We start from the raw sequence: 26,895 nt of genomic DNA on the forward strand, positions 1-26,895 counted from the left end.
ACCTCCTGCTTTCCTGATAAAAAAAAACCTAAGTGAGACCCAGACCACTTTCTGCTTGGGAACAAATACTTCAGTAAAGATTGCAAAACCATTTTGAGTTAGAACCTCCTGTTTATATTCACTATGTTCCAGGCAGCTTGTTGTTTGTCTTTAAGATGAGATGTTGCAAACTGAGATCCTGTCTGCCGTGTCGGGATATTAAAGATTTCATGGCACTTTTTTCAAGAGTAAAGATTTGCACCCAGTTTTCTAGACCTACATTTCCCTTCCTATTACCCCAACCTGTTGTTCAGTAGGCTGACTTTCCATCTAGCTGCCATTTTCCCACCAAAGAGGTGGCTGCATGATTCCTGCCTTTCCTATGCACAGGTTCTCTGTGATTGAAGTGCAGGATGATTGGGCATGTGAAATCCATGCCAACCCAGGGCCAAGACACTGGGCTGGAGTAACAGCTACAATGCTTTCATGGTGTTTTCATGGATTGGATCTGTATAAACTCGGATCCCTTGGTACCTTACTCCCAATTGCTCATCTGCAAGCCATTCCCATTGCATTCCTCTGCACTGATCTATGCAGGACCAGTATGTAGACCCTAGGTCTGGCATGCTGGGAATGTGGTGGTACCATACCTTCTGTGATGACTTCTGACTTATCCCCCAAACTGGGCTTTTAAGCGTAGATAGGAATTCTGCTGGCCCTCTGCACCAGGAGTGTATTTCACTGGTGGGTTGTAAAGTGTTCTGAGGTTCTTTGGAATGAACAGCTGTATATAAGATATTAATTATTATTATTATTATTATTAATAATTTCATTATGTAGTCCAGAGATATTTTTCCAGAAATGGCAGTACAGTATCCTACAAACTCTGGGCCTGATTCATCCACACTTACTCCCATTGAAAACTATCTTCTCATACAACTAGTCCATTGGTTTTGGTGAAGTTACATGCTATTCAATGTGAACAAAGGTGGCCTTTTAAATTTATAACTAGAATTGTCAGTTTAAAGAGAAGTCCTGGGTTTGCTCCTTAGGTGGAGTTAATTCATGAGGTTGGCTGTGAACAAGTCCTCATGTCCTTGGGCACTGCCAGAAAATGATACTTCCCGAGCAGAAGAGACATAAAAGATCAGGAAAGTCACTAATAACGTGGAAATCATAATTGTTGTTGACAGGCACAAGTTAGATCATTGCTGACTACAGCATGAGTAACAAAACAATGCTTAATATTGTGGCTGCAAGCTATTGTTTTTCACACAGGTGACTGAGACTTGACTAAAACTGGTCTGTAATCAGAGGAGTGCAAAAATGGGAAAGTGATTTTTAGAAAACAGTAATTAAATGCCACATTCAATCTTCATATAAAACTGGGTTTAAACCCAGAAATAAACAATGGGTCTGATTCATCCCTGGTGTACACCTAGTGAAGCCAGTGGACTTACCCAGAGCAAGTTTGATCCAATGAGTGAATGAAAAGAAAGTGCTCTTTGGAAATAATTATCTGATTATCTTTTGCTGTTGGTATAAATGCAAACAAACAAACAAAGTGTTTTAAGGGTGAGGATGGGATAGAGGTTGCATTTCCTGGAAAGATAAGTATGAGCATTTTCAGCAGAAGCTCTCTTGTTGATGACAAGCTCTCGTATTCAAAACAAACAAAAATCACAATCAATATATGTGTCCATTTCCCTGGTGCCTATCTGCCTCAACATTCCATGGGCCTCACAGAATAAAAATAAAACCATTAAAGGCATCACATTAAAATATTAATGGATTGATGTTAGTAGGAAAGGGAATGCATATTTAATATGGCACCTAGATGCTTTTGATGTACCATCAGATCTCCCAAGCTAAGCAGGGTTATGGTGAGTCAGTCCTTCGATGCAAGTGTTCCAAGGAATGAACACTTAGGGCTTGGCTACACTTACAAATTTGCAGAGCTGCAGCAGGGTGTGAAAACACACCCTCTCCAGCGCTGCAAATTGCGGCGCTGCAAAGCGCCAGTGTGGTCAAAGCCCCAGCGCTGGGAGCGCGGCTCCCAGCGCTGTACGTTATTCCCCACAGGGAGGTGGAGTATGGACAGCGCTGGGAGAGCTTTCTCCCAGTGCTGGCGCTTTGACTACACTTAGCGCTTCAAAGCGCTGCCGCGGCAGCACTTTGAAGTGTAAGTGTAGCCAAAGCCTGAGATGCTATAGGAAGTAGTAGCTGATGCATTGGTGGTTCTCTTCCCCAGCAAGCCCCTGGCAGTGGGGCCAGATTGTGGCATAGATCTAACCCCTGCCCCACATTATGGAGATTGTGGAGCTGGACCATCCCAACATGCCTCTGGAGTCCCAGTTTCTGCCTGGCACAAGAGGAACATACATACCGCACAATGCTGCGAGATGGTGCAGCAGGAACCACTCTTAGGCCTCGCCAGTTCCATGGGCCAACGTTGGGGCTGGGAGACATAACTCCTTTCTCCAGGCCAACTTTGGCTTGGATTGTGCTCCAGGGGGAGCTAGGGGTTGTCAGTCCTTGTGTTCCCCAGGTGCAGAGAGGTTGTAGTCAGTGCACAGGAAGAACAGAAGGAGGCTCTTTGTGCCCTACTTCCCACCTTACAAAACCAGGCACCAATCAGGAACAATATTGTCCATGGTATTAGGGGACAATGAGGTGACTTTAGATGGGATATATAAAACCATGGTCGTGACTGCTATGGTCATTAAGATCCCAATTTTCAGCCTGGCCAGGCCTGGCCTTTATTTGTGGGACTGCAAAATTTAATTAAAATCGATATGCACAAATGTATGTCTGGGCATTGCAGAGGTGAACTGCAAACAGCTGCTAAACATTCGAACACTTGACACACTCTTCAAAGAGTCACTTGTACATGCACAAATGTTAGCCTTTCAACTGTCAAATTCATTGGCCCTGTTGGTGTTAGACTACATCAAGAGCACACACAAGTGTTAATATATCTGTTTCCACCTGTGCACAATTTTGCCCATGAACAAATGGAGGCAGAGGACTGAAAATCTGGCCCTTAGTATTTAATTATAACTACGTGAGGGAACTAAGTTTATAAATGTTTTTGGTTAGTGACCCATTGCCCTGTGTACACTTTTATTTCCTTAGTAGCCAGTTCTTTGGCAGCTCACATACTTTATACTGTATGTGAGTAATAAAATCTTATCTTCTCCAATAAAAGCAATTTCATATGTTTGCCCTTTGAAATTGCACATGTCAATGGAAACAGAAGATTTTCCATTATATAATCATACATTTTTATACATTTACAATCCAATTAACAACTTAATAGAAAACTACTTGGAAACAATGGTAAACATTACATTGAACTTCATTTATGGGTGTCTGGAGTAAGATAAAGATGTTATAGCTCACCTTTTTATCTTAAGAGCAGCCTCTGCATTTTCATCATGAATGTGTGTATTTTCTCTAAATTGGTCAGGCAGTTAGCTTCCATGTTGCAAGGAAAATAAATGATCATTTTTCACAGTGACCAAAATAAAATAAAAAAAAAATCACTCCAGACTTTAATATGTTAAAAGAAGGACAAGCCTTTCACAGCTTACCCAACTGTTGACATAAATATAACAAGAAACAATTATTTGTAGTCCATTAAATTCCAGGCAGTGCACACTTGCAATGCATTAATAGTTGTGTACTTTAAGACAGGATGATGCTTTCATCATTAACGTACTCAGTGTTCTGACCCATCAATATAACCACAAATCTCTGAGGATTGTTATGACATACTCTGTTATCAAAAAGTTCCCTAAGATGTATTAAATTATAAAGTCTGTTGGAAAGAACTTTAGAAAGCTAGTGCAAATTGTTCCTGTTAGGCCGCCATTAGCATATTGCTAATTTACCTTTTCTATAAAACTATATTAAACTTGGGTTTGATTCCTTTTACAGCTGTTCATTGGTTTGTAAGATATTCATAGAAGGCAACAGAATTTCTTTGTCATAGAAATGCTTTAAACTAGTATTAAAAACCTAAAATGAAATAAAAAAACCTGGAGCATAGTTTTAAACACTGCCAAATTTTATATCTAAATTTTTTATCATGATATGCAGCAGGAGCTGAGTCAAATCCATAGAAGGAAGTGAAAGTGCACTTATTTTTAAGGAGGAATCGGATGATTCAAACAAGCATCCCTGATTTATATCCTGCATCAAGGAATAAATAGAACTGCAAACAGATTCACAACCCCCTGTGAGCACAGGCAAGCAGGTAAAATAAGGGGGCAGAGCCCCCCCACCCCCAAGTGGTATTGGGGAACTGTTCCTTTAAGGTCTGAGCTTCTCAGACCGAGAGTCTGGGTGGTGCACTCTGAAACTTGTTATGCCCAGGCAGTTAGAACCAGACACTGAATAATGCAGATCTTGCATGCTCCTTAAGCATTGAGTGATCACTGAACACACACGTACCTGTACCAATAACTGCAGAGGAGTGAGACTAGCTCCACAAAATGCTCCAGTACAAACTGGAGCAATAATAATATCTGTGCCCCTGTAGTCTAGAGTGTTGTTATTTAGTATTAAGAACTATACAGTAATGCTGTGAGAATTACACAGTAACTAGAGTATGCGTTTTAAAAACTACAGCCTGCATCTTCCCGTCCCATAGAAATATCAACAAAAAGAGGTTCAGAGGAGGAAGACTGATTGGGGCTCCCTCACTGTGTTTTCTCCATCTCATACTTCTGTCGGGGAGGCATTTGCCTCCAGTCTTCATGAAACCTTGGGGTTCTTGGGGAAGCCACAGGAGGCCAAGACAACTCACATAGGAGTCCTGTGCCCCCATGATTGGCTCTGTGGGCCACAGTCCTCCTTCCTGTTCTGGAAAGCAATGGAACCACGCTGCCAGGGACTCACAAACCAGCAGCTGTCCTTAGAATTAACCCTAAAGGATGTTCCCAGGAATGGAACTGGCTGTATTACCTTTTATGTGGATTTCCTTTGAAGGGGGTTGGAGATTATTCGGGAACAAGAGGGTGGGGCTAATACTCCGATCCTTTTTTCTGTAGATAAGAGAAAGGAGCTAGATTCACAAAAGGCACCTATCTGCCTCTGAGATCCTTAGAGCCCTTGCTCAGCTGCAATCTGACTCTGTTAGACATCAAAAGCCCTCTAGTTGCTGACAGTGAGCACGCAGGTGGCAGCCTCAGTCTGGCAGCCAGCTGCCTAAACCCAAATTAGGCATTCCCACACCTATTTTGCTTGCAGGGCCTGATTCAGAAGGCATGCTCAGAGCATGCTTAATCCTGGACAAAATTGCTGCTGGTGGTGTTCCTTATAATTTTTAGCCAACTAAAATGCACTCACCCAGGATGCAGAAGACACAGCTTCAATTCTCCCCTCTGCCTGATGTGGCACAGAGATTTGAACTTGGATCTCCCCAGCTCAGGAGAGTACCCTTCTGACTCAGCTACAAGGTACATGGGGCAATGGGGCCTCACTCTCTCCTGTTGAAGCTGTTCCACTTTGTATAAATAATTAAACATGCATTGGAACAGGGGAAGTAGAGCTTTGGTCTCCCTCCCCCAGGTGGGTGATCTAACCATTGGGCCATGGAGTCATTCTCACTCAGGCTGTGGCCCAGTGACTAAATTGGGACTGTGGATTCCTCATGGTGGCAAGGTGCCTAAAAGTCAGGTGCTGCAACACTTAGCATCACAATGCCTAAGTCCTTTTGTAGGGCTAGCCCCAAATCCATAGGCTGACGATCCCCTTCTACCTATGGACCGGAAGGGGAAGATTGGGCCAATGGAGAATCCAGCACCACTATACAGACTGGCTCTCTGGATCTTGATGAAGCATTGCACACTGAAGAAGGCTCTATTTAAACACCCATGGTGTGCATTTTGGCCACTGCAGATCCCGATCTGAAAAGTTTGTGAATTCAGATTCTCTGCTACACGACACATTCCTCGGAATAGTTTTAAAACACTCATCAGTTTAATTCCTATTACCGGTAATAACAAAAACAGCTGTCTTCGGAAGGGTCTGCATTCACTATTAGTAAGGATTACAGCTGTGAAGTCTGGATGATATCATAAAAACTGAACAGCCGGGATATGGCATTGTTGGAATGTAAGCCACTGTACGCATCAGACAGTAAAAAGTGCTTCTTTTGCCGCTTTTCAAAGCAGCTGTACCAATAGGTCTTCATCATGGACCCATTGAGATTCAAACGGGTCTTGGTGGCTGAAATATCCAGTTCAACAAATGGATATTTCAAATGTAAATATTTATATGGATGGGGGGGCTCTTTGTTGCTCTGTTCTTTTGACATTTTCAAATCCCTCAGCTTTACTTTTGTTACAAAGACGGTATATTTGCTGAGGAGAAGAACAAAGGTCAGTGGCTAGTTATGCAGACGTGCTTTCATCATAGGAAAATACCAGTTCTCCCTTTAATTCCACATTCTTCTACATCATAACCTGCACACTGGCTGAAATAATGCTTCTTCTTTGCTTCTTATGAGGAAATGTAAAACTGAAAGAAGAAATTTGAGATCCTGAGTGAGCAGAATTAATGGTTCATCAGCAAGAAGCATTAAGAGCATTTCCTTTTAATTTAAAGAACATCTCTCAGTTGCTGTTAACCAAGTACTACTTGTTACAAAACCAACTATCCTCTTAAATTTAGTAGATATTGTAATTGTTCCTTTGTTTAAGGGAGCGCTCAGTGTTTGGGCTCTATTTGAGTTTTGAGGGAAGATTTGTAACTGAAACTTTTGTTCATCCCCAGTAATTTTCAGCATATTTAAAAATCAGTTCCCCCCTCATTGTCATCTCATTGTCAGCCTCTTAGAAAGTTGAAATAGAAATTGCATGTTTACCATACCACTCCCTGGCAGATACACACATTTACTGTAGGATTGCTGGACCGCTGATATGTATTTATGTGAAGTAGAATACAGGTTCTTTCCTTTGAAGAAAACAGTCATGTGAAGAATTAGATGGAGTTTGCTAAACAAGAAGCAGGAATAAATAAGATACAGGGCATAAGATTTTGGGCTTCGCCGTCTTGATAGTATAGGTAAAATTGTGATTATATGATCCTAATTAAGTGTCTGTGCCTTTAATGTTACTGGCTCTTGAGCCTGGCTTTGTATGAGAGATGGCTTGAAGTGTCAGCATTCATGCCTAGAACTGTTCACTGACAAAATCAGGACTTTGGTTTTTATCTGAACCTCACCAGTGATTCCAGTCAGAATTTGAATCTGACTTGCAAACAGAAGTGCTGGAAATGCTGAGACAACAACTGTTCTTATGAGATATCTGCCTCTGCCACAAACCGTGGCTGCTTTCCTGGCTCACTCATGATTAGGGGCATTTGAGGAGGGCAGGACATCAGGCCTTCTCTTCCTGATTTTTATGAACTGTCTTGATGGTGAACTCCCAGGCCTACTGTGTGATATACACTTTCCAGCCGATCCTCTTAATGAAGAAGGCTGCAACATTCCTTTTCAAAAGGAAAGTTGAAATTTAGCCTTGATATTAAATCATATGGGGGGACAAGGTCTCAAAACTAGCTCTGGAGACTGGCATCAAGTGTGCCAGCTACTGCCACAGAGGAAGGCAGCCTTGCAATCGGAAAACTTGTGCACTAGCAGCTGGAGCGACAGAGTTGCTCCTGGACTCCCACCAAGCCATTGGTGGGGCCCAGCCAAATACAAAAGACAAAAGGGTTTTTATTTGGCTGTCACCCTCTTGAGGTGAAGCCCCACCTGCTGCAGCCTTACTCAGTAACAACAGGCAAGTCAATGGTAGCACATCAAAACAATAGTCCCACTCAGGCCTACTTTCCCTCAGGGACACCCTGACAGGCCACAGCCTCTGCTCAGTTCCTGACACTAGCCAGGCTTCTCTTATTGAGGGAGAACTGACGGCTTACTCTAGGGCCAGGTCTACACTACCACTTACTTCAGTATAATTTACGTTGCTCAGGGGTGTGAATGAGCCACGCCCATGAGTGACGTAAATTACACCAACCAAGCGCCTGCATGGACAGCGCTATGTGGGCAGGAGAGCTTCTCCTGTCAACATAGCTACCGCCTCTCGGGGAGGTGGATTTATTATGCTGATGGAAGAGCTTTCTCCCGTTGGCGTAGAGCGTCTTTACCAGACACGCTACAGCAGTGCAGCTCGCGCCGATGTAGCACTTCTAGTGTACACTAGCCCTAGCTCCCAATTCTTCTTATACTTTATGGTGAAGCAGACTTATCTGCTGAATTTATAACACCACCTAGTATATTTCTGGTACATTCATGCCACTACACTTTGTTACCCTGCTCTGTCGCCTTATAAAATGTAGTAGAACTTTTGTAATGTTACCCCACTTTCCCAGTACTCTCACTCAACCCCTCATAGTATAGTCTCTCGCCGGAGAGCATCCGAATTCTTCATAAAGAGCCTGTCTTTCCTGGGAACAATCCTTGCATTCCCATAGGAGGGGATCAATTGTTTCTTTAACCTTATATACGTGACATCACCCATCTTTGTTTCTATTCAAGAAATATAAATTATTATTAAAACCACAGTGACCAGATAATGATCTAAATATGAGCACTTCCCTGATCCTTTCACAACTTTGAAGTAGTTCATTCTCCTCTGTTCTGGGGCACACTTCATAGAACAGAGGTTGGCAACCTTTCAGAAGTGGTGTGCCGAGTTTTCATTTATTCACTCTAATTTAAGGTTCTGCGTGCTAGTAATACATTTTAACATGTTTAGAAGGTCTTGTTCTATAAGTCTATAATATATAACTAAACTATTGTTGTATGTAAAGTAAATAAGGTTTTTAAAATGTTTAAGAAGCTTCATTTAAAATTAAATTAAAATGCAGAGCCCCCTGGCCTGGTGGTCAGGACCTGGGCAGTGTGAGTGCCACTGAAAATCAGCTCGTGTGCCACCTTCGGCACCTGTGCTATAGGTTGCCTACCCCTGTCATAGAATATTCTTTTTCATTTCTCCTTGGTCCACAATGCTGAGCCATTCCTTTTAAAATCCTTTTTAAACTAAACTTTTAAATTCCTGCTTAATCAAAGGAATCTGCATCTCAATTTCTCCATTTTTAAAGAATTTTTTTGCTTCCTTATCCACCATTCTATTGCCAGGTATCCCAGCATGAGCTGGAGTCCATGCTAGTACCGTGTTCATACCGGAGCATACTAACTCTGCTGTCAAAAACAATATTTCATTGATTAGATCACTCCTGCTTCTGAGATACCGCTTTTAATAGCCAGTATATTTGATAATGAATCTGAAAACATAACAGCTGAGGTAGGCCATGCATCCTTTATCTAGTTTACTGATAATATTATTCCCACCAATTCAGCTGTCATAACAGCTATACAATTAGATATTCTTTTAATTTTCTTAACTCCAATCTCAAGGATCCAAAAGGCTGCTCCCACCTTTCCTATTTTTTAATCTTGAGCTCCATCAGTATATATTCAGCAGTGGTGACTCCATTTACCATACATATACTCATAAATTTTATCTGTCATATAGGACATCTCTTTTTTCCCTTCATTATATAATGCTAAATCCACACCCAGAGAGACTATTTTCCAGGTATAATTTACTGCCCCATAACTATAGATTTTAATCTCTTCTTATTGTATCCGGCTACATTTCATCCACTTAATTCCCAACACTCCTCATATATTTGTCCAGTATTTTTATTGCTGTGATTTCCCTTGACTTTAGCCCAAAACATCAGATCTAACATTTTCATTATTAAATTGACAGGCATTTCTCCAGTAGATACTTGTATTACCCACGGCGATGTCGAAAAAAAAATGCACCACGTTCAATTCATAGCGCTTGAACTTGAATTGACTCTAACTTTTACGATCTGGATGCAGAACTAAAGGCTTGACACCCACAATCTATGACTGATCTTATTAAGGCTCTGTAAAGCATCCTCAGCACTTTCTTATCTGCTCCCCCATGAATCCCAGCAATACTTTTAGCTCCCAGCTGATCTGTTTTCTTTCCTTTTAACCCCTCCTGTTGCATGCAGCAGGGTGTGGCTGACTGAGCTTGCAGTAGCTCGTTAACCCTTTCTTGCCTAGTCTGAGGTTTGCATATCCCATCAGACCAGTAAGTGATTTCCATCTATATATCAAGGTTAATATGGAGCAGAACACCATTGGATCTGAGTGGCTCAGTTATAACGACCAATGGCCCCTACTGACCTGGGATGGGTAGCATCTGAAGTGATGACTTAGATTTGTGAGAACACCTTGTTGACCATAGAGGCTCATCAGATCCAAGTATTGTTTTCACAGTTGGATGAATCTCTCTCAGATACTGTGATTTGCCACAACAGAGCCAAATGTTGACATTGCTGCTTTTGCCAAGCAGAACATTAGAGTGTTCTCAGTAGGTCACCGAGAAGACTGTGTTGTGAGTTGCTTCATTTCAATTTATTTTCAGTGTCTTCCCACATATTCAAGGGCCTCTGTGTGTGCATATGCACACATGTCAGTTTTGGCCTGCAGACAGAGTGCCAATTTCCTGTCTAGCATTATCTGGTTTGATGTTGGACAGCCCTGATGCAGAGGTGAAAGACTCCATATCTACCCCACATGCATCCGACGAAGTGGGTATTCACCCACGAAAGCTCATGCTCCAAAACGTCTGTTAGTCTATAAGGTGCCACAGGACTCTTTGCAGCTTTTACAGATCCAGACTAACATGGCTACCCCTCTGATACTTGACTCCATATCTACTGGTTCCCTGAGTCCTGTGTCAGTAGTTCTATACTTTTTGCCACTTTTCTCGAGGTATGAGGTCAAAGATCTTGTAGCCATGGCTTGTGTGGATGGAATCCACCTGGTTGTACTAGGATTAATTGTGCTGGAGCAGTTTTGTGGCTAGTTTGTCTTGTGCAGAGGGCTGCTATTAGATATTTTTTAGTTTTTTTCTGACCTCCAAACCTCTGGTTCCTTGGTGGCTCCCTTTAAATCAGTGGACTGACTCTGAAATCCTGCCCTACAGACTTAACAGATCTAAAATGGTCTACAATATGCATGACCTTACGGTCTGCTTTCTCTAGCCATGTAAGGTAAAGAGTCTTTCTGTGCATCCACTGCTGGAGCTAACATCCATGTGATCTGGAACAAATCTTTCTTTTTTTACAGGTCACATCTTGAGAACAGCTTGCCTAGTGATCTTCCTTCTTTTACATCTGCTTATGCAATCAAATAAAAGTCAAATTATTTTCAATCAAGCTTTTGGTACTCTCTTAGGCCATATGTATCTCATTATTCTGGAACAATTTGCTCAGTGCAGTTCTCTCTGCTTTGTTTGTCCCATATTTTCTTATTCTTTTCTGTGTTGTCTGAAGCAAGGCTGTAAGATGTGTGGTGCATGGACAGGGGTATAAATAATGATCATTGATTGTCAGGGTGCATCAGAGACTTTTTCACCAAGAACTCTGTGCTCGCATGGAAGTTTCCAAAGAAACCCTTCCCTTTGGATGTTTCACACATTTAGATGGAATAAAATTAGAAAACAAAGCTTTATTATCAGTGCAAGGTACACTGTCACTAGAACCATTAACCAGTGTATCTGCATAATATTACTTCTGTATAAGGGTCCTGAGCTCATGATCTCAACTGCTCCTGTGAGAAAGGGAGCACATTAGACATGTTTGTTATTTGCACACAGTGTTCAGCTTGTGCTGTTTAAGTAGCTCATTAGACTTTGCCTAGCTAATATACTTTAAAAAATGGCTTTACTGACTTTAAAAAGATACAAAATGTACACAGGAGTAACACAAACTCTGGGCAAGTACCTGCTTCCCACAAACAAAGTATGAAATCCTAGCTCCGCTAAAGTTAATGGCAAAACTTCAATTGACTTCAGTGGGGTCAGGATTTCATACAGAGTATTGGGCATCTACCCCACTTCCCCTCTTCTCTCCACCCCACCACCGCCCTTCTCTGCCAATCTCATGTGCCTCTCAGTTGCACTTCCCTTTCCATCATAGAGAAATCATTCTTGTAGCACATGAAACTCTTCAATATTGTAATTCATTTATCACCGGATGTTCTTATGAAGCAATTTCTACTCTGTCATCATGCCAATCATTTAAAAATGGAACTTGAGCTTTGAAACAGATAGTACAATAAAGAGACCTCTAGAACTCCTAAGGATACCTCTCCTTCTGGACATCCATTGGTAGGTTGAATACCTCTATTGTCATTTTCTACAAACATTTCTTACAAAGCTAGGCTTAGTAATTTTCCTTCCAACAAGCTGACAACTGAGCAAAAAGTAGAAGGGAAAGTAGCACTTCTAAGCCATGGCAGCTGATAATTACCTTGCTGTACATGGGGCTCTATATAACCCAGGCATTGTAAGAACTGTGCTTGATTACAGTGCTTCAGGACTAGCTCAGTGGAAGAGTTCTGCTTCATTAGGGAATTAGAACTGCAGTACTTTAACAGAGCTCATTTCCATCTCCAATTTTGCTCTTGCATGGAGAGCTAAGCTACCTTTGTGCCCAAACAGCTGACATTCTTTTTCCTTGGAGAGAACTACAGATAAATACATGGTGGTAGAACAAACAGCAAATATTAACAGGAGACATAGTGTGAGGTTGAGTTGAACAGGAGGACCACCTGGTGCTCCTCATGAAAGACAGAAAATGGCTGTTTGGAAAACATTACCTGTCATTTGAATGGGTTTATTTCTTTAATCCCTGAAAGAAAACCACATCCCACAATGAAAGCATAAAGCTTTCTTCTCCTGTGTAATAGGCCGAGAATAAGTCTGATGATGATGATTAAAGTGTTAGGGCCTTTTTAATTTGGAAGCTTGGGTGTAGTGAGTCGTGTGGTTCTCCAGACAGGCTCCTGCTAGGTGCTTGGGGAGGCATTAGAAATTCCAGCACAGTCTACTAAAATAAATAGGGGCTCGGGGAATGGTGGAGCTTATCTTCAGTGGTTGTTTTTGTCGCTTACTCATTTCCGCCTGTGTGCGTGTTTTGCCCATTAGCAAATATTTAAATAATAATTACATGGAGCGCTGATGGGCGAGCATTTCAAGCCCTCTACAGCTTGCCTTTCAAAAGTCTCTCCCCACTCAATCCAGCCAGGATGTTCTTTATTGGAGTCTAGTTCTGCTTTCATTGAGGTCATTGGAAGCAGGAGCGGGCCCTGTGTTTCTGAAAGAAAACTCATCTTGGCATTATAAGCCCTAATTGCTGCCTTTAATTTGTTTTATGTACTTAGGGCTAGATTGTGCAGCCCTTACTCATGGTGATGAGCACTGTCTCACTCGCATCACCCTATTGGCTTTAGTGGGACCTAGTTGCGTGGGTCAGTCCTTACCAACATGCAAAAGGGGTGCTCAGTCCAGCAAGCCTAACCCCCAGGTCACCCAAACCATAAAACAGGCTACTCCGGCCAATTTTCCAATTAAGTGTTCCGAGCTGATATTCCACATGCCAAATTTCAGCTCACACTGGATTTTCTGGAAGCCTTTTAAACCCCTTATTACAAGGGGTTTGTTTCTAAACACCATTAGCCTGATTCTCATCTCACTTACACCAGAGTAATTCCATTCATTTAAAAGGAATAACTTCCAATTTATACTGGTGCTAAGGGAGAGAAAACTCAAGTCCAGCTCCTCAAAGGTCCAACAATTTCAATGGAAATTGGATGCCTAAGTACCTTTGAGGATTGGCCTCAGACCCTAGAATCTGAAAATGTAGGGCCTCATTTACACTAAGGCCCCTTTATACTGCTATTTCAATTCACTTTAAGGCCCACTTATATAGTGTATATAAGAACCAGGCCCTCTATGATGAAGCTTTTCACAGAAGCTTCCTTAACTAAATGACACTGCTTTTAAACAGCTACAGCTAATTCATCTTGGCTAGGCAGAGGGCTCAATGCCGGGATAGCTCTGTAGTACTGGAAATCAGGTGAGACAGAAACCTCCTCAGTGCAAACAGACCCCTAACCTACTTTTTTACATTCCTTCAAACAAGAGTGAGTTTCACTCCCAGCAGCGGCTGAGGTTGAAAATAAGATCTTTCCTATTACACTGCCCATGACCTCCTTAGATCTTGTCTCGACCACAGTGTGTGGATTGAAATAGAATAGCACAGTGCTGGCTCCCAAGAGGAGCTTTTGTCTTGGTTACCTTTTGAATTAACTAAGCCTTTTGGGGAGATTCATCCGTTTCCACGCTATTGTATTTCATGTACTTATTTTGGTTTTAGTTTACATTGTACATTTGCAAATATTGTAGAGTCTCTTGTTGGAAACACGGCTTTCCTGGCCAAATTCTGCTGTGCTCCTACATCCTCCTGCACAACGTCCACTGATTACACCTACAGACCGATACATTGCACACCTATAGCTCAGGACACAATTTGTCTTTTCATGTTAAATGTAAATGTCAGACTGTTTTCTTGGACTGATGACACTCAGACTTTCAGAACTACAGGAGCTGTCACATTCAAGCCCTTTTAACATATTTTTCTCTCCTCAGATGGTGAGTGGGTGAAGTATCCTGTTTCTAAGTGCTAATAGTGTCATCAGCTTAAAGTAGTGGAGCCCCACACACTTGCAGTTCCTGTTCTCCTGAGCTTGGGTCAGGAATGTGTTGGGAAGACTAGATTAGATGCTCTTGGGTCTTGTGATGCAGTGTTTCTACCTCCATCTGTCTAATGCCATGTTTCTTGCTGCATGACAAGTCTGTTTCCATGACAGCGACATCTCTCTCAATGATTTTCTTATATGTCATCTGTTGTCCTCCTCTCTTCTCTGTTTCACCAAGTGGTATCTGGTCAAGGGCTTGTGTAGGAATATGTTTTTTTGACATCCATACAACACGCCCAAGCCACTTCAACCCTCTCTCTCAAATCATTGTCGCTACGGTCTGTTAGCCAGTCCTTTGTAACATCACCATTAGTTACTTTTCCCCACCAGAGATCACCAAGTATTCTCTGCAAACCTCTCTGATGGAGTTTGTTAAGTTTCCTCTTATGGGCTTCTATCACTTGCCAAGTATCAGGGAACAGAGCGAGCAAGGCAAAGGTGATATTTAAACCACTTTTGTGCTCTCCCTATTCGGGGACCTTCAGGGGCCTGCCTGGTTCCGCAGTGTAAGTTCAGAGCAGCCTCACAGCTGCTCTAATTTATGCTTTGCTTGTGGGCCACGGGAAGTAGGGGGTAGCTGAGTACAGTGTACTCCAACCACACTCCCTCCCTAATACTTGCCTGCCTCCTCTCTCCCACTCCCAGCTCCAACAGGGCCTCTGTGCTGCGAGGGCTGGGAAGTAGCCAGTGTAGAGTCTTTAAACCAGCTCTTGGGTGGCTGGAAAGTCCACCTACACTAATCTCAGGGACCTATTTTTGCCTCCTGATTAAAGGCTCTTTTTGGTGCCAGAGTGCAGTAACTGGACCTTAGTGTAACCGAGAATCAGCCCTGCCCTGTTTCTTCCTACCATGGCTCAGTGGATAGTATAGAAATGCTGTGATATAAAATTCTCCAAGATCTAGGAGTTTGTTACATTCTTCAGCTGACACCACTTAATATGTTTTGTGGGGAAATCCTAGCACAGAGGTGAGCAAACTATGGCCCGTGGGCCACATCCGGCCCATGGGACCGTCCTGCCCAGCCCGTGAGCTCCCGGCCAAGAAGGCCAGCCCCTCCCCCACTGTTCCCCTCCCCCGCAGAGCCATGCCGCCATGCAGGCAGCACTCTGGGCGGCTGAGCTGCACGTTCTTGTTGAGTAGTGGCAGCGTGTCTGGCTCCGGCTGGTGGGGCAGCCAGACATGCTGCTCTGCATGCTCTACTGGCATGGTAAGTGGGCCAGGGGGTTGTATAAGGGGCAGGGGGCCCCAGGGGGCAGTCAGGGGACAGGGAGCAGGGGGTGGTTGAATGGGGTGGAGGTTCAGGGCGGGGGGCGGTCAGGGGATGGAGAACGGGGGGGGAGTATATACGTGTGGGGTCCCAGGGGCCTGTCGGGGGTGGGGGTGTGGATGGGGTCAGGGCAGTCAGGGGACTGGGAGCAGGGGGGTTGGATGGGGGCAGGGTCCCAGGGGGTGGTTAGGGATGGGGGTCCCGGGAGGGGGCAGTTAGGAGACAAGGAGCGGGGGGGAAGGTTGGATGGGTCGGGGGTTCTGAGGGGGGCAGTCAGGGGGTGGGAAGTGGGAGGGGACAGATAGGGGGTGGGGGCCAGGCTGTTTGGGGAGGCACAGCCTTCCCTACCCGGCCCTCCATCCAGTTTTGCAACCCCAATGTGACCCTCGGGCCAAAAAGTTTGCCCACCCCTGTCCTAGCACCTTAAAAGCACCTTTAAAAAAAAAGAAAGGAAATGAACCTTGGATAGGTAGATAAATCAGTGGTGAACACTTTATAGTGATAATTAAAAATTCTCAGCGAGGTGATTGTGTTGGGACCCCGTAGCTACCAGATGATGCGTTTAAAGGTGACCGTCTCCCCCATGCAGTCACAAAGTAGTTTTTGGGACAAGGGGGCTGATTCATCACCATGTGTTACTCCAGTTTTATGAAGGTGAAAGACAGTGACGATTCACCAGTGTAAAACTGGAGTAACAGAGCACTGAATCAGGCTTTTTTATTTTTAACCATGGGAGACAGACACTGACATTTTATCTATGGGAAGTGGAATAAAATGTGCTGTAGCAGCCTGCCAAAACCAGGCCTTTGAATTTAGCATAGATTGTTAAGGTAGGAGAATTAATAGCATTAGCAGCCTCCGAGGAGATATGCTGCTTTCAGATTTTCCAAGTGGGCGGGTGTTAAAGCAAGGTGGATGGTGGCAGGATTAATTTTTTTATTAAATGAAGCATCCAACGTTCCAGCAAACAGCTTGCTACAAAGCTGAACAGTAGCTCTAGGGCTTGTCGGGTGGTTGTGGTGGTGGGGAGCCTTTGAATCACAGTCATTCTCTGGCTGAGTTTACTGAAATGCGAAAGGATGACTCTTCGATTCAGCTTTCACCCGCTGGGAGCCACGTCCCCCACCCCCACTCACATGTGATATCAACTCTGCATTAAAGAATGTGTGTCAGTGGCAGGCAGGAGAGAAGCAGTTTGAATATTCTGGGCAGAGACTACTTTGTGAAGCGTGTTGGACATTTTGAAACCAAATCAAGATCCCTGGAAATACTGTTTGGTTTTGATATCTCTTCAAGCCCGAATCATGTTCAGATTTTTAAAAAATTTATAATCTGAACTCAGGTCACTTTCACTTAATCCATGAAATAGTTTACCCTGCTTTCTGCTCATCTCTGACTGGTATTAGTCAGATAAACTAATTCACTTTCCTATATAAATATATTTGTACAGGTCATTTGGCAGCTATCACTTCTTTTTCTCTGCTCAGCACTGAAACCTTTTAATCAAAAACCATCTTACCACATGTTTTGTTGAACTGCTGTATAGTTTATTAGATTGTGAACAATAAGAATACATAGCACTTATTTATAGTCTTTCATCACAAAATACTTTACATACCGATACACAGACTATACTTGATCACTTCATCCAGTAATGATGGGGAATGTCCTGTGGGGAATGAGCTGTGACAACCATTTAACAATATACACGAGCACTCTAGAACAGGAAGTGAAAAAATACTTTAGCCAGCTGGAGGGAATGTAGGTAGGTAGAATATAGTTTTCCAAGTTGGAGTTTAGCTAGGAGAAGCATTGCAATCAGCCATATTCCTACTTTTGTTAAAAGCACAAACAGGGTATTCAATGAGAAGAAGTGGCCCAGACCTCAGTTTCACAACTCATCCAAAGGACAGAACCTTGAGTGGCTCAGTGCCCCTGGGCACCCTGCTCAGGTAATGGATAAGTTCTGATTCAGAGGAAAGAGTGCCACTTATTGGATCGCCAACCTTATTTCTTGCAGAAATGTTCTTTATAAGAATGTGGCCAGTAGGAATGGCTGATTGTTGATTTACATTTAATTATATATTTACTCAGCCAGTTGTGCATATAGCTAATCTACATAATCACATGCATGCCTTCGAGTGATTGTCCATATTCACAATTCGCTAATGGGAGCATGTGTCCCATGAACTAGAGTTCAGAGACTTTGACCAGCAGTGGCCATGCAGTGCACGTGCACCTGGTGAGTCCTCGTGCTCCATGTTGAAGACATGAAAAGGCAGGGTGCACCAACTGCCACTCAGTTCCTCTCACTGCCTCCTGGGTTTGAGATGGAGTGGCTCACTGTTTGTAGCTGCAACAGCCTCTGTTTTCTCTGGTTTTGTATTGTATAGTTAGTTCTAGTATTATTAGGTAGTTTACAGTTGCCCATTGGCAATTTCTTAAGTTTTCTTCTAGATTTACCATGATTAGACTTTTGATACCAGGATGTTGCCAAGTCTCCTGGATTCAAATACTGCCCCTCATGTGAGGGTACCATCTCTGTGAACAACACGCGCCTAAAATGCCTGTACTGCTTCGGGAGTTGCACAGCCCGGTAAAACGTACACAGCCCTTTTACCTCAGGGCTTGCAACGACAGGGAGATTCAACTTCAGATATATATCATGGGCAAATCTATAAGGCTGGAATCAAAACTCCAGATCATGGCTCCCTCCATACATCACTAGCTCACTGACTCACAGGGCTTCACTTTCAGCCCTGGCTCCTAGACTGGCCAAACCCAACAAAAGGCCATTATTAGAGAAGATACCGGGTGTGGCGAGCTCCACATGTAGATCTCAAATGAAGACCTCATCAAAAGGCAGACCTCCATCCTTGTCATGCTTTTCCTTCGAGCCTTCGCAGTCCCATGCAGTTCCTGCCGAAATTTGCCTTCACTGTGGTGCCGAAGGCTCAGCACTGAAGTGACAGGCAGAAGAGCCATTGAAAATAGCACCAAGAAAAGCTTCCTCTTTAGTTAGGAGGTTGGCCTCTTCAACCTTCCACTCTTCAACACTGGCACCATTGATTAGGCTATTCTGGCACCACAACTTCTGGCACCACAGCCTCAGGCACTGCAGACCATGGAACTGCCACATTCTCAGCATTTGAGCCAGCACTGTTACCCAGGGATGCCACACCATTGTCTTGGCTGTTGTTCCCTCAACACCAGATCATTTTATGTTTAAGGTGCCGATGGCTCTTGTGGTACTGCAGGAGCCAGAATCACCACTGTTCTCCACTTCCATTTCTCTAGTAGTGCTGGAATTTTCTTTGATTATGGCACCGAGTACCTTCAGGACCCCACCAATTAAACCTAAGTTTACTGCACCACACATGGTCAAGTTATTTCTTGTCAGCTTCCTCAGTCATATTGGACAATGGTCATGGCTTGGAATATTCCCATATATATTCTTCCACGATGTCTTCTCTACCTTTCTTAGTCTCAGGGTACATCTTCACTTATAGCCGGATCGGCGGGTAGCAATTGATTTCTCGGAGTTCGATATATCGCATCTCATCTAGACGCGATATATCGAACCCCGAACACGCTCCCGTCGACTCTGGAACTCCACCGGAGCGAGTGGCGGTAGCGGAGTCGACGGAGGAGCCGCGGATGTTGATCCCGCGCCGTGAGGACGGGTAAGTAATTCCAGCTAAGGTACTTCGACTTCAGCTACGCTATTCACGTAGCTGAAGTTGCATACCTTAGATCGACCCCCACCCCTAGTGTAGATCAGGCCTCACAGAGGTGATCTAGAGCCTCTTCTCAAGACATACTGGGACACCCACCAACCAGATCATGAATTTTGGCCACTGGGTCCATACCAGTCAATGTGTATGTTCCCATACTGATGACATTGGTCTGCTCAGGAGATAATTGATTAACAAGACAGGCCCCCCCTAGCTTACCAAGACAAGGCCCTCCATATATAGCCACAGCCACACAGGCTGTCCCTGAGCCTCCATGTGCTTCACCACTGAGCTCCCACCTCCATTGTATTGATCTACTGTTTGGGAGTCAGTTAGTGATACGTGCACAGGGAAAATCACTTGAAGGAAAACAGAGAGTTACTGACCTGTACAGTAACTGGAGTTCTTTGACATGTGTTGCCCATATGTACATTTCATGACTTACCCTCCATCACCTCTACCTCAGAGTCCTTTAGTTCCAGAATTCTGTGGTTGAAAGGAAACTGATTGGGCAGCTGGTGCGCTCCACCCTCATATGCCCTCAGCACAGAGCACAGAGCCTCCCAGGACACATGCAAGCCATACAGACACTGCTGGCCAAAAGACATGGAACTTGTGTGTGATGCATTTGCGCCCCATTAGTGTAATGTGCATCTGACCAATATATTTTGAACTTCTGCTACTGTACAGGTAAGTAATTTCGCATTCCCATCACTGTTACTCTGTTACAGGTATTTGTTGTGTCTTGTCTTAAATGCAATTTTAAACTCTGGGGTAGGGACTGTCTCTTCCTCTGTATTTGTGCAGTTCCCAGCACAATGGGGCATTGATCCTGACTGGGACTGCTGGCTGCTACTGTAATCCCAGAAAAAATAATGTAGGTCTTCCAGCATCCAGCTTTTGCCGGGCCATTCTGCCTTGAATGTTTGAAAGCTGCATTTTTGCTGGTACTCTTCCCTGATTATCATGACTTTCAAATATTTTAGCCAACTATTTATGCAGTCCTTTTTCTGAGAAGCCCCTTCTGGGGATCTTTCTTGTGGAGAGTGCAGGAACAGAACATGCCGTACAAACACATGCAAATGCCTTATGGCCAAAACTTTTGCGCCTAGTGGTTGGCAAGTGCCAACTGACAGGTCTTCACAAATATGCAAAACCAATGTGGATTCAAAATGACTGGGGTAATTGTCAGCTGAGATTGTGCTATGCAATATTTCAGTAGGAAATACAACTCTTGTCAAGCACATTCAGTTGAGTAATGCTTCACACAGGGTGTCCCTTTACACTTTCTAGCTTGCTCCCCGAAAGGTAAAAGGGCCTGACAGGAGTTGGTCCATTCCCATGTGCATGGGGTTGGAGGCAAGAAGCCTATGGCACTCATTGCCCTTGAAAGAGCCAGTCAGAATTAATATCTCTGCACTAGGGATCACTGCCTCCATGCAACCTCTGGGGACAAGAAATTCCAAAGTGGGGTTGGGATGGAAGCAAGGGTGACAACCTTCCCCACCAGGTCCCCTTCGTAACTTGCCTGTGGAATAGACATGGTGCACTGGATAATTCAAATTCCATCATGCTAATAGTGCAGCCTGTACCTGCTGCAGTCTTACGTGTGCACTAGGAAGCTAAGGGGTTGCCCAGTGCTCCTCATGGAGCTGTGGGGCTCTGCATTGACCTTATTCAGGCCACTGCCAAGCTGGCTCAAAGGGAACAGATATATTTAAAACCCATGGGCTTGTTTCCTGACCCCAGTATATAAATAACTCCCACTGAAGTAGCGTGTGTCATCATAACACCAGGAGAGCAGAATCTGAATGAAAAACAATGGCAACTCCCTCAGTAGCAGTCCTCCAGCACAGAGCTGTCTCTCAGATGCTCCTTCTCTCTTAGCTGGTTCTGTTTGATCAGTTGCTAGGCAAAGGCAGGTGTGTCAGCTGAAGTAGTGGAAATTTCTATTCATCTTATAAATAGTTGAACAGTCCAACTTGGTGAAATGTGAAACGAGCAAATATTCCATCTTATTCTTGTAGGGCAGATCAGGATTCAGTCTATAGTGCTGTCATGTCAACAGTGTCACCACTGCTGTTCATGATGCCATGGTGCTATAAGTTATTCATGTGAACATAGCAAACAAAGGTTTATCTTAGCCAAGTGATGAACATTTCTTTACCTGCAGCATTCTCCCCCGTTAGAAGCAAAAGGCTCAGAGGTCACTTAATCTATGACAGAAATAGATTGCACAGTCTTTAGGGTCAATATGCTTTGCAAATAGAGCAATGGTGTCTCTTACCAGTACTGAGTGCTTCAAGCACAGAGCTCCTTGGTAATAGAGGAAAATATCTTTAACATCCTGATGCAATGTGACTGGTTTGTTTGAAATTTACGAGGGAAAATTGTAAATTTCCCTTATGATCATGTTTATACACTTGCCTGTTAACAGGCTTTTTCTTCTGCTAATCCTAATGCTTCTTGCCTCAGTACATTGACCCTGGTTCTCTGGTGTCTTAAGACAGATCCCCATTAGAGGGTTTACTCACTGTGAGACTGTGATGAGCTTTTCATCTCTTTCTCACGGACATAAAAGTTTCTGTTCTTAAAAGGAAATGACTTAATATGCTGACTGTATCTCTGTATATCAATCTAAAGATATGTTAAATGCAGTTTATTCTAGTTTCTCAGTTCTAATTGGTTTAAAGTGTTTGTCTAACCCTGTGCTACTGCCTGGAAAAGTATGTCATTGGATGACATTTCATGTACCTCAGAGAAGCATCATCATCTAGTGGTCAGAGCAGGGGACTGTGAATGGGTCTATTCTTAATTCTGCCACTAACCCTCTAGCTGCTGTGGTGGAATCTTAATGTTTCTGTGTCTCAGGTTCCCATGTGATATAAGGACAATAGTAAAACGGTAAAGCACTTTGCAGTCACGCTAGGTGAAAGATGCTTTATAAGTACAAGTTATTATTTTCCTTACGTTATTTATTATCAGGCAATCTCTTGATCTGAGAATAGTCATACCACATCCAATTGAAAGAAGAGGTACTACAACAATGTGTGGGGTACGCCTAGCTAGATGCTACCATCGGTGATTAAAACAACAAGGATTTAGCAATATCAACTAAAAACTGCCAACCATCATAACAGCTTGGTGTGAAATAGGAAAAGTGATCCAGTTGTTTAATTTTAATTAACTGTTTTATTAGTGAATTACAAGCACCTCTGCAGCAATAGTGAAAATGTAACGTCCCATCCCAGAGCAGCAATGCATTGTTACAGAAGTGAGTTGCTGTAAGAATACATGGAGGATGGGCTAAGGAGTCTACTGTGATGAGGAAGTAAGAGATATCTGTGGATGAAAAGCATGCAATGTAACAGATTTTTATTTCTCCAGTACACTCTACTGTTCTTTGTCTCAATCTTTTGAGTCCACAGCAAAAGCTAACTCGGTTGCCGAACTATCCGAATTAATATAAACAACTCCACCACTCTGCTTGGATGTAGTGCTTTACACCTTCAGAGAGAGATGTTAGCATTAATTAAGCCTCACAGCACCCCTGCAAGGCAGGTAAGTCTGTAGAGCAGCCAAGTGTGGTAGATGTTGGAACATGAAAACCGACAGTATGCGAGGGAAGAATAAACAATTTATAAGCACATGTAGGTGATGAATCGCAATGGTGCATCTCTAACTTGCAGCTCTCGTTTACTGCCCCCCCCCTTTGAAAGTTGTAGCAATATCTTGTCTCACCTATTGTACAATTTCATCTGTGCACCTAGGGCAAGATTTTGTAAACCTCATTCATTTTGCATGAATAGCCCCACTGAACTTAATGAGACCACTTGCATAAATGCTCACCCACATGAGCAGGGGTTAAACACCCTAGTCCTTAGAAAGTGTGCCAATTAGCCACAAAGCCTTGGTAAGGCATAACAATGAAATCACACTTTTATATAAAGCTACTGTAGTCCATTGCCCTTGGAAATCCTTGTTTATAACATGCCAAATGGTTAGCTACTCAGGGCAGCCAGGACTGCTGTAGAATGGTAATCTGGTATAAAATAGCAAACAAGGGCTCGCCCAACGTACAGTTCCTGTACTTGTGATTTTAATGTTACGTTCGCTACTAGCTTGGAAACCAAGAACTGTGCTCTTCATTGCACAAATTAATGACCGATGCGATATTTTCATGTGAGTGTTAATGTGCCATTGTGTTACATTGTCTCATTTAGCCATACTGAAGAAGAGTTAGTTGAAAAGTTTGCCTCATCACCTGAAATATTCCTTTGAGGAATGGTGTGTAGATTAGAGATGCTGCTTGAAATGGACCTAAATCTTGGTGAGGCTTGGAAAAAGAATTGTTACAAGGGATCCATTTTAACTATTAGTCAATACATATCTTGCATCAGGAAAAAGGAAATTGTAATTTCCTTAAAACTTCAAAGGAAGGAAGCTTTTTAATAAAAAGCTAATATATACCTTTGCACAACACTATGGATTTCATGTCCTTTGCCATTGTGTTACCTCAGATCAAAGGAGATATGAGCTATTACTGAGGGAAGCCCTCTGCATGGGACACATTTATCCCGGGTGAATGTCACAGGTACTCTGGCCCTAACAGACATGGATACAGATATCAGGAAGCCTTTTCTCCAAGATCTGATAAGGTAACTGTTTCCCCAAGTTTAGCCCTTATAAATAAAGATAAGGTTATAGATCTCTTTGTAGATGTCCTATCAGGCAGATATTGTTTGACACAGCTGGGCCAATGCTGTAAAAAATTGTTTGTGACCACTCATCTCAATTTTAAAAATAAATTCTTTAACAAATTTGCATATCTTTTGTATTTGTTTCCAATTAATATTCAGGAAAGTTCGCAGAATCAGCTCATTTTAAACAGACTTTGAATGTATTTGCTCCAGAAATCTGCTCCTAAGAATTATGCTCATCCACTTATCAGGTACTATGGGGATTAATGTGGCATAAGATCATCCTAAATAGACAGAAACAACTAACTACATGACCCGTTTGTCTCACCAAGCTACTGAACACATGACCCGTTTGTCTCACCAAGCTACTGAACACAGCTCAACTTTCAAAGATTGTTGTATGTTGTCGTCAAACTACCTCAGACCAAGGATTAATATATTTTTTTAAAAGATATTCACTGAATAACTTTGAATAATGAATGAAGACTGCAATCTGCTCATGGACAAATTGAGAACCAAAAGAGAGGCAATAAGCATTTAAGAAATCATTTGCTAAGAATTATTTGCAGAGTTCAAATGTCTTACATCTTTTATATGCGGTTTCCCCTGGTATCTTACATTAGGTTTGTATTTTGTTGTATGCCATCTGAAATCTGACCATAAACGTAGCTATGCAGAGACCTTCAGAGACCTACTTTGCTAAGGGGTTGCTTAAAACGATGAAAAACCCATAGACACACCACACAGCTGTGTGTTTGCCTGCTTAATCAAAACTGAGCAATCATACAAATCTCAGGTAGGGCTGGGACAGGAAACTATTTCTTCCTTATAGGGTCTCCCTGCATACCAAGCTCCAGGCTTCCCTCTTCCTTTTAGTTGATGTCAGGGTAGCTGGTGACCTTCCACTACTCACGGCTTCCTAATGTATTTAGAGGGTGCCGGGCTGGAATCTGGGCACCCATATAAGTAACAGCAAAAACAACCAAAGAAAAATCACTTATACTTCTGAAAATATGTAACTGGAGTCTTCATAGATTCATTAATGAGGTCAAGCCCCAAAGAATTCAGTGACTGCTTGTCTCAAGATCTGGAACTAGCTTCTTGAAGATCCTACACATGCTCAGATAGAGCACAATGGCTAATGCAGGGCACATGGTTCATTTCAGAGACTGTCAGATAAGAGATGCCCTCACCCGCTCTTTTTTTCTTTAATGAACAATAGAAAAGCATTGGGCAGAGAGCACTAAGGTCCAGCCCCACTGAAGTCAATGAAAAGACTCCCTTAACGGCTTCATAGTGTAGGTTTCACTATACTTGGAAGTAGTGCTCACTGTGGTCTTGTCTACACTACAAAATTAAGCCAACTTAAGTTAAGTCGAGATTCAGTCACTGCAGTAATTAAAGCAGTGGCTCATGTGCACACTATGCTCCTTCTGTTGGTGGTGCGCATCCTCACCAGGAACGCTTGCGCTGACTGAAGTGGGCCATTATGAGGTACTGACTGCTGGAGCCCACCCCCACCCCTGGGGCGGACAGTCCGAGCTGTCAAACCGCCATGGGGCTCTCAGCTGGAGCCCCCACCATGGGGCTGACATACCAAGCCATGAGTCCCACGCTGCTGGGCTGACAGCCAACAGGTGATGTAAGTAATGGGTGTATGGAGAGGCTGTGTTGCCCTAACTACATCGACCTAAATGCTACACCTCTCAGGGAGGTGGAGTTATTAAGTTGATGTAGTGGGCGACTTACATCGGTGGGAGCACCATTGTAGTGTAGACACATACAGAGTTAGGTCGAGGTAAACTGCCTTATATTGACCAAACTCTGGGGTGTACAAAGCCTGTCTGTGTCAGTTTCAGGTTTCACTGTAAGACAGGCTTCTATTGTAACCATATGTACCTCTCCATGCTCCTAGTTTTTGCCTGCGTCACAACATGACAAGTGTAAGAAACAAACTGCAACTGTTTTTATCAGCGACAGACATACACAGAACTGTCTTGGCACAGAGTAGCAACTCAGACTTCCTCTTGTTCAAACCATGCAAAATACACTTATATGTATTACAGTAGCACCTGGCGGAAACTTCCAGGGTCACACAGGAAGTCTGTGGCAATGCCAGGAGTTGAACGCAGATCCCAGTCCAAAGTCTTAACCACATGATCATTCTTCTTCTTGTTTCCTTGTTCATTAAATAATTTCCAGGTCCAAACTCTCAGTGGCCTTTTTGTGCCTCCTCGGGCAATAGCTCAGAGTCTAACTGATCACCATATTTGGGATTGGGAAGGAATTTCCTCCCAGGTCAGATTGGCAGTGACTGTCAGGGCCGCCCAGAGGATTCCGGGGGCCCGGGGTCTTCGGCGGCAGGGGGCCCTTCCGTTCCGGGACCCGCCGCCGAAGTGCCCCGAAGACCCGCGGCGCCCCCCCACCGCGGCGGGGCTCCCCCGCCGCCGAATTACCGCCGAAGCCGGACCCGCCGCTATAGTGCAGCCCGGTCTTCGGTGGTAATTCTGCGGAGGGGGGCCCCTGCCGCGGGTCTTCGGGGCACTTCGGCGGCGG

The sequence above is a fragment of the Mauremys mutica genome, chromosome 1 (assembly GCF_020497125.1).
Source record: "Mauremys mutica isolate MM-2020 ecotype Southern chromosome 1, ASM2049712v1, whole genome shotgun sequence".
NCBI classification, from domain to species: domain Eukaryota; kingdom Metazoa; phylum Chordata; order Testudines; family Geoemydidae; genus Mauremys; species Mauremys mutica.